The 12,500-nt window shown below is 36.1% G+C and overlaps 1 protein-coding gene across 2 annotated transcripts in view; it reads left to right on the forward strand.

The window, feature by feature from the left end:
* The window catches only part of LOC144967707 (phosphatidylinositol phosphatase PTPRQ-like), a 114,344-nt gene that overhangs the window by 3,181 nt on the left and 98,663 nt on the right, over nt 1–12,500 (forward strand). The window contains exons 1-2 of one of the 2 annotated variants that reach the window (XM_078905250.1): nt 3,738–3,929; nt 10,929–11,073. The gene's annotated coding sequence lies outside the window, so the exon portion shown is untranslated. Of the gene's footprint in view, nt 1–3,737; nt 3,930–10,928; nt 11,074–12,500 lie in introns of those variants that run through there. The other variant, XM_078905249.1, reaches the window with a different exon arrangement.

The raw sequence follows: 12,500 nt of genomic DNA on the forward strand, positions 1-12,500 counted from the left end.
TTGAATTTTTACACTGCGCCTTTGCCGAGTAGCGCTTTTGAAATCATGGTATCTGTCAAAAACAAGGGGAGCGTCACTTCTGTCCATTTTTGGCAATTGGAGTGTCCAAAAACTATTGGAATAGTCCTGAATGGTTCCTTTGGATGGCGAGTTTACACAATAAAGAAGTGCGCATCCATCCAAGATCACAACCACATGAGCAGAGACAGTTTCTTGCAGATTTCTCTTCAGAGAGGCTTTTGTAGTAGTACTATGTATGTCTTCATTGTCACTGAATAAAGATGTCGGCAATGGCGCCAGTTCATATTTGAAGAGAGATTTCTTGTCAAAATCTCGGCTAGCCTTTAATCCCATAGAGCAATTATAGATCAAACTTGCTTCGCAGCATAAAACTTCGAACCAACTTACCAACTTACATTAAACACTCCTTTGCCTGCTCAAGCCTCCCTCAGATTTACAACCAACAGATTTTGGATGGATGAAATTACCATAAAGCAAGTCACTTGCTCCAACCATAGTGCTAAGCAACATACCAAGTGTACCACCCGAGTTGTTAGAGACTATTCAATGCGGATTTTTCACCCCTGAAAATCCTTGTGGATAATCAAACTGTGGCTGTGTTGCCGCGCAGCTTCCATGCACAATAGTTTGTAAATGCTGTCAAAATTGCCTTTATCAAGCTGCTTCCGTGTCAAGCGACGAATGACTTGAAGCGACGAAACCATTAATGACGAGTGATTTAGTTTAGCAAAGATACATGTCAGATATGCCGAAAATGATCTTTCCATGTTTTGGCCTTCAGTAATTAGCAATATAAAAACAGAGGTGAAGACTCAATACAAGGCACTTTTTCTCATTATGGAGACTCCATGCTTTTATGTGATTTGACACGTTCCCCACAAAAGTAGTCCTTTTTAATATCCCATTTATACTTTCACAGCTGTAGACAATTTAAATATCAACAAACAGCATAAATATCCGCAATTTTGTATTGCTCTTGTCAAGACTTTTAATTTGATACCAAACACTGCAAAGTTTGGGTCATTCTACAAGACGACCTTGTCAGTGACATTGACCTTTTTGATATTTAAAATGGTAATAATTTGTGGTCAAATCTTAACAATAGAAGTAATTTTGCATTTAATTTGACTAAATATTTCATTCTGTATGCTATAGAATGATTTCTAAGGATTAAAAAAAAAGACCTTTTCGAGACCTTTGTGACGTAATTTATCAAAATGCTCAATGTCCTCAAGGCAGCAGTATTCAGATATTTACGCTTAAGATATTCAACTTTGATAAAATGCAAGAAAAAAAATTGGTTGACGCGTTGGGGGGGGGGGGGTGGTAACCAGATTATATCAGCCTGACCGATGCCAATCATCTCCACGCAACTGCAACACACATATCAATCTGGCGAACGCAAACGTTCGCTTTAGAAGGTTAATGGGGGAAAAATAAAGATAACATCAGCTGCAGTTGTTTGACTGGATGGCCTTTATCTACCCACTACATAATTACGCATTACACCAATCGCGACAGTAAATTTGCATGGATATTTTCGAATATGATATATTGAAAATGAGTAGTTGTGCAGAAATGAACTACTTAAAACTCAACTGTTATTCATTTTGTTGTTTTCAAAGTATGTGAATGGTTTGTGATCCGTTTCAAGAACAAATGTTATCAGTAAAAGACATCTGCTGAACGATTTCAGACTGAAAATAATTCCCAAGCATTCGCGTTCTGAATATTGTAATTCATTGTCTAGAAGCTTTCTGCTTGTGTACTGGCAAGGCATTAGTGTACCGTCATGTTCTTGTAATAAAACACCCGCAATTCCGTTGCAAGATGCATTTGTTCTGACATAGAACTTTTTACTTAAATCTGGAAACTCTAATTTTGGTTCAGAACATAGAGCTGATTTAAGATTGTTGAAGCTTTTTTCATATTAATTTTTCCGGTTTATTTTGTTTGACATTTATTTTTTGTGAGATTTGTTAACGACGTTGCAATATCTGGAAAGTTTGGCAAATATTTCCTATAAAAGTTTAGGAGACCTAAAACTTTTCTGATGTCCTTTAGTTTTGGGGGTTTGCAACTCTTTGATTTTTGATTGTTTTTCTGTATCGGGTTTTTGGGATCCAACAGTTTAACCTGTGTAGCTCTCCTTCATTGTCTTCGGACTGAATAATTCGACCGATGCTCACGTTTTTGCTTTGTAAATTATTGCACACTTACGCAGGATTACGTTCAACATGTTTGAGCATGTTGATGTGTAAAGTTTTTGTTTTGTCGCCCATTTTAATTTCCAAGTTTACTCCTGATTTAACTGTGGTTACCTTATATGGCCCTTTCCAAGTTATCAGTGTTATCCGGCAAAAGCGCTAGCACCTGATCACCTATGCCGAATTTTCTACCTTTGCTTTTTTTCTATTTGCATCATGTTTGTATTTTTCTGATTTTTTTACAAACGGACCTTGTGCCAGTTTGCATGTGGACTCATGCTTTTAGGTTGTTTACGTAGTCGTATGCGAACATAATTTCTTTTCCTTCAGTTGTTTCTCCTTTGCAAAGATCAGCAACTACATCAATTGGGCCTCTCGATACACGACCGCACATGAGTTCGTAAGGTGAGAATCCGAATGAGTCTTGTGGCAGTTCTCTGTACGCAAATAATATCGAATGGTCCAGAGATTCGTTTAAGTATGACGAGATACCTACATGACATCACGTCCGCCCAACAACCGGCAGCTTGGTTCTAACCAAAGAAAATCGGTACTGTCATGTGATCAGAATGTATAAAAGTTAAAACATGATCAGATTTATAATAATTTTCTCCTCTGGATACACTTTTATTCTCGTCGGAGAAGTCTTTCATAAGGGTGTCCGCCATTGTTCCGATAGTTTAGAACCAGTTACTGAGTTACTATGCGTCATTACGAGGGAATTGACTGTTGAAGTCTATTGAATCGTGTGCAATAGCTAGTATTTTGTCAGGGTAGGAAGTTGGAATTACAATTTGTTTGAAACACTTACTGCCTTTTGTCATTGTATATTGTTTTCAATTTTGCATTTTGTTTTGGATTTTGTAGTTTTTATGCAATCATCTTCCTTGTGTGCCTTAACAAAATCCTTGTGACCAAATTTGTCGCTCCAGTGAAATAGTCATTGGTGAATCTTGTTGTTTGATCAAAGATCTAGTTTCTGCCGGGCAAGCTAGTTGTAACTCTTCAACATTTTCGGCATTGTCATTAACACCTTTTATATTACCAATTAACAAATCGGCGACTGGGTTTTGTAAATGACAACATTCTACTTTGCCTGTGTAATATGGTGACTCTATGTAAACATTTGATGATTATAAATGGCATTTATATAGTGCTTTACCCCGTTGTCACAGGTTCTAAGGGCTTTACAGTGGTATAAAACAAAACATGTTACGGTAAGACAAGTGTCGATGGAAAAGTGATACAAATTTAATTTAACAACAAAATATGATAATACGTAGTATTGCAACTTATTACGTAAAAAAATTTAAGCGAGATTTGAAAGTTGTCAACGAATCCGAGCATCACACATGTGGGCGGAGGGGGGGGGGGGTAATTGAAAAGATTGTTTACCTATTTTACGCATGGTCTTAGGCTTGACAAGGATTGATTGGTCATTGCTTGTCCTCAAGTTTCTATTAGGGACATAGGTGTTTAGGAGGTCTTTAATATAGGAGGGACGTTTAGTGTTCAAGGATTTCTAGGCAACAGTACACATCTTAAAGGAAACTCTTTTCTCCACAAGAAGCCAATGTAACTCGTGGAGAAGGAGAGTTGCTGACGGGTAATTTTGGTTATTACGTACAATGCGTCTGGCTGCGTTATTTTGAGCAAAGTCGCCCAGAGGAAGTTACAATGCTCCAATTTGGATAAAACAAGGTAATTATTGAAAAGGTTCTTTATATTCACGTGGCTTGTCATGGAAAGATCTTTATCAATGATGATGCTTGTTCTTTTAAGTTTTTTTTTTTAGTTTATTTGAAAATTCTATTGTACTATTTCCGAGAGTAATAAGTGATTTATTTGCTTGCTTAAGGATACTCATCACACATTAAGATCTCAGTTTTACTATCATTTAATTTTAATTTTATTGGTACATCCAAGATTGAATCTAATTAAAACAGCTCGAGATTCGTGTTATTGTAAATTACTTAGGGGTACTGAATCATACATTTGCGTATCATCTGCATAAAAATGATAACCCAGATTGAATCTGGGCATCACGGTAGAAAGGGCTGCATTTATACAGTAAAAAAAGACAGGACCAAGAACAGAGCCTTGTGACACTCCAAAGTTTAGTAAAAAACATTGCTCTTACTGAACACCATTTACCACGACAGTCTGCCATCGATCCTGTAAATAGATGAAAACCATTTAAGGGCAATTCTTTTTACGCCTTACGTATTTTCTAGTCTTCTTAAAACAATGTCATGGCCTATCGTGTCAAAAGCAGCTGAAAGATGTAAAAGTATAATACATTGATGTTGTTAATATCGGTGTTACATAACAAGTGATTGAAATTTTAAGAAGCGCCGTTTCAGTACTGTGTTGCTGTTTGTAGGCTGACTGGAAAGGCTGTTCCAAACTGTTGTTCTTAAGATGGGATGATAATTCTCCAAAAGTTTTGACAACATAGGTAAATTTGATACAGGACAATAACTGTTTAATACATTGTGGTCCAATGATTGTTTCTTCAAAAGTGGTTTGACGAGGGCACTTTTAAAGCACGATGTAATTTCGCCAGTCAATATGGATGTATTTATAAGTGATGTAATGGATGGGAATAATGCATCGATGGAGCTGGTCAAAAGCTGTGCTGGTAAGGGATAACAGTCGCTGGATTTAATGGTGGCTTTTGTAATCAAATCTTTTATGGATGAAATTGGATTAAATTTGTTTAAACGGGTAACACAGGATGTATCTGTATATAAAGATTGTTCGTGCCGATCTAGTTCTGAACGAATATTATGGATTTTGTCTTGAAAAAAATTGACAAATTTGTTTGGCAGGTCTCTTTCGTTGGTTGCAGATGGTAATGACTTGCATTTTTAACGTAGATCATTGCAGATGAAAATGATTGTTTGCAAGATATGGAAGTTTTGAATTTTGAAAGAAAATACGAGGTCTTTGCCTTTTTTTATTGTTGTCTTCCGAGCGCGAAATGTGTTCTTGCATAATTCACCATGAATGGTAAGACTTGATGTTTTCAGCAGCCTTTCTGCTCTCCGACACTTCATTGTAGCTTCTTTAACGTCCGACGTATATAACGTAACATACTTCCATACATCAAACAGTTGAGTAACGACGACACAATGCTCTCTTTATGAATAAGCACATTAGTGTACAGCACATCAATACCTTCACCAGTCATCAATGATATAATGATGATGATGATAATAATGATGATAATAATAATAATAATAATAATAATAATAATAATAATAATAATAATAATAATAATAATAATAATAATAATAATAATAATAATAATAATAATAATAATAATAATAATAATAATCGAGCACGGTGGAAAACATACTACGAACTCCTCATGAATGAAGAGAATAACAGGAGGGTGGGGGTGGGGAGGGGGAGAGAAGTGCACGTATACAACCTAAAGAGAACACAGTAGATGAGATAAGCAAGAACGAGATATGGGATGCAGTGGGCAAGATGAAAAGGGTGAAAACATTGGACCAGCCGAGATACCAGCAGAAGTCTGGAAATCCCTTTGAGATGAATGATTAAATTTCCTAGTAAGTTAATTCAAGATCTTACAGAAAGAAAGACTCACAGGAGAATTGACAAAAAGTCCTTTGATCCCCATATACAAAAATATAGGAGATGTTCTGGAATGTGGCAATTATAGGGGCATCAAGTTCATGGGAAAGAGAAATCGGTAAGAGGATTAGAAAAGATGTAGACATTAGTGAAGAGCAGTTTAGATTCGTTGCTGGTAAACGTGTAACAGATGCTATATTTGCTCTAAAAGTGACGGCAGAGAAGTATAGAGAAAAGTAAAGAGAATTACGTTGTGTGTTCATTAACCTGGAGAAAGCATATGATAGGGTACCAACAGATACAAACCAATTCAAATATCTAGGAACAACTGTACAATGAATGGAGGCAATGATATGGAGGTTAAGAAGTGGATCCAGGCAGGCTGGAATAATAGGAGGAAGGTAACTGGAGTTATGTGTGACAAACAAATATCCGCAATGCTGAAGGGAAAAATATATACAACTTTTATGAGACAGCAATCCGTCGTATGGACTACGACTAAGAAACAAGATAAAGAAGTTGAAGTGGCAGAAATGAGGATGTTGAGATAGTCACTTGGCTGGACAGAGAAACGATAAAGCTAGAAATGAACGAATTCGAAGGTTGACTGAAGTGAAGAATCTATCAATAAAGATGAGAGAAAATATGTTGAAATGGTTCTGATATGTTAAGGGACGAGAAAGGGAGTACGTGGGAGAGAAAGTATTGGATATATAATTAACGAGAAAGAGAGAAAAAGAGACCCGAAATACTAGATGGATGGATATGGTAAAGGAGGGTATGAAAGAACTGGACCTGGAGGAAGATGATGCTATGAATCGAGGTGCATGGAGAACTGGCATTCATTATGACAACCCTGAAAATGGGTGAATGAGGAAGAAGATTCTTATTACTATCATTAAGATAAATTATTTGAAAGGCAAGTTGCAGGGATTAGAACGAACTCGCTCGGAATTCCAATAACGTAGGAGTGAATGATTACTTTACATACTACTCTCTGCCAATCGGTCGTTTACACCCCCCCCCCCCCTCCCGTTTTTTCTTTACCTTACACAATAATATAACTAATTCTGAATAGAGCGAAACAGACATGCTATTGAATCAAGAATAATTCTGTGGATTGTTCAGTCATGCATAACAGTCTTCCAAGAAACGAACAAAGCAAAGCAAACAGGAATGTAAAAAGACTTCTTGAATGTTCAATATAATTGTTTTCAATATAACTGTTTCGTAGTTATTAATCGCATATGAATTCTAGCATTTTTATAATTATTAACAATTTATATGATCACCTTTCTTCTTCTTCTTCTTCTTCTTCTTCTTCTTCTTCTTCTTCTTCTTCTTCTTCTTCTTCTTCTTCTTCTTCTTCTTCTTCTTCTTCTTCTTCTTCTCCTCCTCCTCTTCCTCCTCCTCCTCTTCCTCCTCCTCTCCTCCTCTTCCTCCTCCTCCTACTTATTCCAGAACTCATTCTCTTCCACTCCCCTTCCTCTTGTGTTTTAGCCTTCTCCTCTGATTCCAGATCCTCCTTCTCCTCATCCTGTCCTCCCTACTTTGACTAAACCTTTAACTCACTCAATCCTAGAGTTTTTGTTACTTTTCAAAATTGGAAATGAAATAATGTATTAAAGATGAGCATGTACATAGATAGTTATATTCAGCTACCATTAACATGTAAAAATTAAAAGTATTAGCTTTGATACAACGCCTGTAATTTGTCTCAGAATAATTTTTTAAAATAGAGATGGAGTAAAAGTAACCCGGGTAAACTACGGATATAGTCTGTGTTAGGGTTGAATGAGTTAACGATCTCATTAGGCCTACTTCTGTCAACGTATAAAAATGAGCATTTAAATAGCATATTATTTTCTAAACGTACTCAAAGTGGAATGTGAAAAAACATCGGTTCCTTTTTATTTCTTCACAATCATAGACTTAAGTTGTAGTGCACCCATTTACAAATTCAGTCTTGTCCATGTATAAATTGCCTAACATTTATGCAGTTAATTAACAATTGTCAACAACAAATGCTCTGGGTGTTAAAGGATGGCAGAAGGAGAATTAAATTAAGTAGGTTTAAATAGGTGACAGCCTTCTGTACAGCCGGTCTTCGCAAAAGCCTCCATGTTTTTGTACCCAAAAATATGAAACGGTAATCTGTTCTGAAAGTATTGTCAAGAGAAGTGTCACATACCGCTTTCAAGTAAGGTCATCTGGGGGAAGCTTAGGCGTCCTTAAGTGACGAAGCGTGCTTTAATTCGAAGATTTATTTACCTTTATTAGTCATGAAAGGGGAACACCACTCGATTCTGCAGCATTATTTACCGTTATAGCAGAAAACGGCTGGGGCTGCCTGTGAATGTGAAAATACAAACGAAAGAGTGAAAATGGAGAGACTTCGTATAGGAACGATACAGACAATGGGTGTTTTGGGTACAAACCCTTCGTCAACACTACAATACACAAATTAACGTGGAAAATAAAGATAATAAAAGTACTAGAAGTAGTCGTAGTGATAATAATAATGATAATAATAATAGTTGTAGTAGTAGTAGTAGTAGTAGTAGTAGTAGTAGTAGTAGTAGTAGTAGTAGTACAAGTAGTAGTAGAAGTAGTAGTAGTAGAAGTAGTAGTAGTAGTAGTAGTAGTAGTAGTAGTAGTAGTAGTAGTAGTAGTAGTAGTAGTCATAGTAGTAGTAATAGTAGTAGCAAAAGTAAGTGTATTAGTAGTAGTAGTAGTAGTAGTAGTAGTAGTAGTAGTAGTAGTAGTAGTAGTAGTAGTAGTAGTAGTAGTAGTAGTAGTAATTGTTGTTGTTGTTGTTGTTGTTGTTGTTGTAGAAGTAGTAATAGTAGTAGCTACAGTGTTCATAGATCTATTTATAATACTAATTTTATGAACCGAATCAGAGCGTGGCCTTCGATCAGATGGTGTAGACGAAAACAACGCCCTATTACCACCGTCATTGGTCGCCGGCCAACCCCACGCCCGCTCCCCCTACGACCTCGATCCTCGCTTTAATTTATCAACAATCGTCCCCCCTCCATAGTAATCACTTCAATAAACACCCCTCACCGTTCCTTGTCAAATGTCAACCCTGTCTGTGACAGTCAGTATTAAATTAACGACCCCCAATGACAACAACTCGCAGCAACAGCACCGTTTCGAGCAACAACAACAACAGCAACAACAACAACAACAACAACCTTCAAGTAATGATCATACCAATTTAAAAATTGGATTACTAAATGTAAGATCGTGTAGTAATAAAACGCAGGATATAATCGACATTATTGAAGATCACAAAATTAATGTTTTTGTCACTCTTTGATAAGATATCATTCCGCCATGATGATTTTAGAAGTTTTGAGTACGCTGGATTTGCCATTCATGAAAATAATTGTAAAAAGTCGTTTCACTGTATCTCCCGCCCACCACCAAGCCAACAAAACAAAATATCAACAATTTTTTTTTTTTCAGAGTTCGGAGAATTTATGTCTATTCAATCCATAAACAAAAAGCATAATATTGTTATGGGTGATTTTAACATAGATTATTTAGGAAACAAAAATGAATCCAAAGTATTCCGGGAGCTTATTGATACAAACAATTCTTTTCAACTCGTAAGCAGTCCTACAAACAACCATGGCCACACAATAGATCATGTCATTACAGACATTGAACATTCTCTCTCTCTTCAACTGTCTTGAATATATATAAATTAATCTCGGACCATCATTTAATTGTTTTGCGTTTTATTCCCAGTGAAGCTTGAAATAAAAAAGATGATAACATCTCGTAATATGAAGAATATAAACATGAACAGTTTTAAAGAAGACCTTGCTCATAACGTTAAAAATAAACATGATGCAAATGATCAATTTGGACAAGCATGCTCCCTTAACAACTAAAGCAGTAAGGGTGAGACGTCAAGCACCTTGGTGTAATACAGAACTAAAATTGACTGGATTAGCCAGGAGGTGTGTGTTTGTGTATACTTGTGTGTGTGTGTGTGTGTGTGTGAATGAGTATGTTTCAGCCAAAGTAATTTGTAACTTAAGCGCTTAGAGTCTGGTGTCTCGGAGTTATAGCGCTATATAAGTTTTCAGCATTATTATTATTATTATTAATATTATTATTATTATTATTATTATTATTATTATTATTAGTAGTAGTAGTAGTAGTAGTAGTAGTAGTAGTAGTAGTAGTAGTAGTAGTAGTAGTAGTAGTAGTAGTAGTAGTTGTAGTAGTAGTAGTAGTAGTAGTAGTAGTGGTAGTAGTAGTAATAGTAGTAGTAGAAAGTTGTGGAATAGAAGGGGGGGGGGGGCGAGGTGAAAAGGTCATGAGATTGGGGGGGGGGGGGGTTGAATGTGAATGGTAAAAGTGTTAGAGCGGCGGTCGAAAAAATACCGAACGGTACTACTACTACTACTACTACTACTACTACTACTGCTACTACTACTACTACTACTACTACTACAATTATGTGTGTTGGTAGGATTCATCTGGCGTCAGATGTTGTGAGTATTTTACCTAAAATATCATTTTTCATAAATAACATTTTTATGGACCTGTTCTCTTTAATTACATTCATGTATACCAGCAGCCCACTCTCTCTCTCTCTCTCTCTCTCTCTCTCTCTCTCTCTCTCTCTCTCTCTCTCTCTCTCTCCCTCTCTCTCTCTCTCTCTCTCTCTCTCTCTCTCTGTCTGGAAAAATTATGTGCATGTCTCTATCGAAGATGTGAGGAGTTTAATTGTGGAAACATAATTTAGACCGTCTCCTTGGACCTCATGCATAAGAGAACCCAAAAATGCCCTAAAACTATGAGGCTCTTGTTGTTTTCCTGCATGCCAGCCCGTACCAAGGGCAGTTAGTAACTGTTCCACAGGGATTTAATTCTATTGGATTTGAGTTGATTGTGGTCTTAACTATGTTGGCACGGTCTGTTAAAACCAATTGAAATCGAAATAAATTTGTTTTTGACAAATATTTTTGAAATATATATTTCGTTGTTATATAATACTCGACAAAACAAAACAAAAATCAGAAGAGATACGTCCTATTTATCATTATTTAATCCTTTTCATTTGTTTGTTTTCAGGCCTATGACACAATTCTAGGAGCGAATCTGGGCGATGTTTGTTCTACCAATGTTGATTGTCCCGGTTCCGACCTAAGATGCTCTGACGATAGCAACCGATGCATTTGTGTTTTAGGCTTTATAGAGGAGTCACAGAATTGCCGATGTAAGAATTGGTGGAACGCAGTTAGCAAGAGTATTAAATAAAACGTGCCCTTTTACATAGCGCAAAAACCACCAAATATTCTCAAAGCGCTTTACAAGAAATCCTTAGCCTAAAGCAACACTTAACATGTAGGATGAGATATGACGCCTGTTAGGCGATATTACAATTTTTTTCGACAGAGACAAGCCTGTAAACGGCGCGGTACTCGTTTTTGGTGAGAGAATGTGAGTAAAGTCCCTTTTCCAAGGACCCAATATTGCATGGGACTCAAAATCTGGACCTCCTGATCCGAAGGCTAGTGTCATACCACTAGACCAAACAGCCGCCATGAGGACATACGATTATTGATTTTTATTTCTAGTCAGCCATCGAATTCTATCCCACAGATTAAAAGTACTGAACAAAGCTTGATTCCATACATTTTGATTTTTAAATGCACGTGTCACCAAAACTAAAAGTAAAGAAAAGTCTATAAAACTGGGATCTAAAGAAATTCTATATGACGGGGTTTGATTTTTAAGGTAACCTGATATTAGATCTTCCCGTTTTCAGTAAGAGATAATAATATTAATAATAATAGCAATAATAATAATAATAATAATAACAATAATAATAATAATAATATAATAATAATAATAATAATAATAATAATAATAATGATAATAATGATAATAATAATATAATAATATAATAATAATAATAATAATAATAATAATAATAATAATAATAATAATAATAATAAAATAATAATAATAATAATAATAATAATAATAATAATAATAATAATAATAATAATAATAATAATAATAATAATAATAATAATAATAGTGAATATACACGGGCCGCATTGAAGACAAAGGGAGTGGGGGTGGATGAGCTGAGCTGGTAATAGGACAGAGAAGTAGTGACGACATACCTTCTACTCTTCCGGTTCCAAACTCCCTGGAAGTTAGTATGCAGCAAGTTCCTTGGAGGGCTATTAATGAACAAGTTACAAAGTGAATCAATAGGTGGCCTAACAATAATTTAGCATAATATATAGACAGATTCTTAGGATTACGGGACGTAAACAGACAGGGGACGGATGATCATTTATTTAGACTAAAAAATAAGGTACCATTACTCTAAAAGTAGAGGATCAATCAACATTGTATGTATCTAGTCCGTGCGGCTATGTGGTCTAGTGGTATGGCACTCGCTTTTGGATCGGAAGGTCCTGGGTTCGAGCCTCGCTCGGTGCATAGTTGAGTCCTTGGAGAAGACTCTTTACTCACATTCTCTCATCGTACTCAGGTGTAAACTGAATACCTGGCCTCTGTACGAAAAAGTTGTAATATCGCCTAATAGGTGTCATGTCCCGTCCTACACGTTAAGTTGCTGTCGGTCAGGGACCCATTGTAAAGCGTTTTGAGCACGTTTAGTGGATT

Source organism: Berghia stephanieae, chromosome 3 (genome assembly GCF_034508935.2).
Source record: "Berghia stephanieae isolate SIO BIC M18660-M18661 chromosome 3, UCSD_Bste_1.3, whole genome shotgun sequence".
In the NCBI taxonomy this organism is placed as follows: domain Eukaryota; kingdom Metazoa; phylum Mollusca; class Gastropoda; order Nudibranchia; family Aeolidiidae; genus Berghia; species Berghia stephanieae.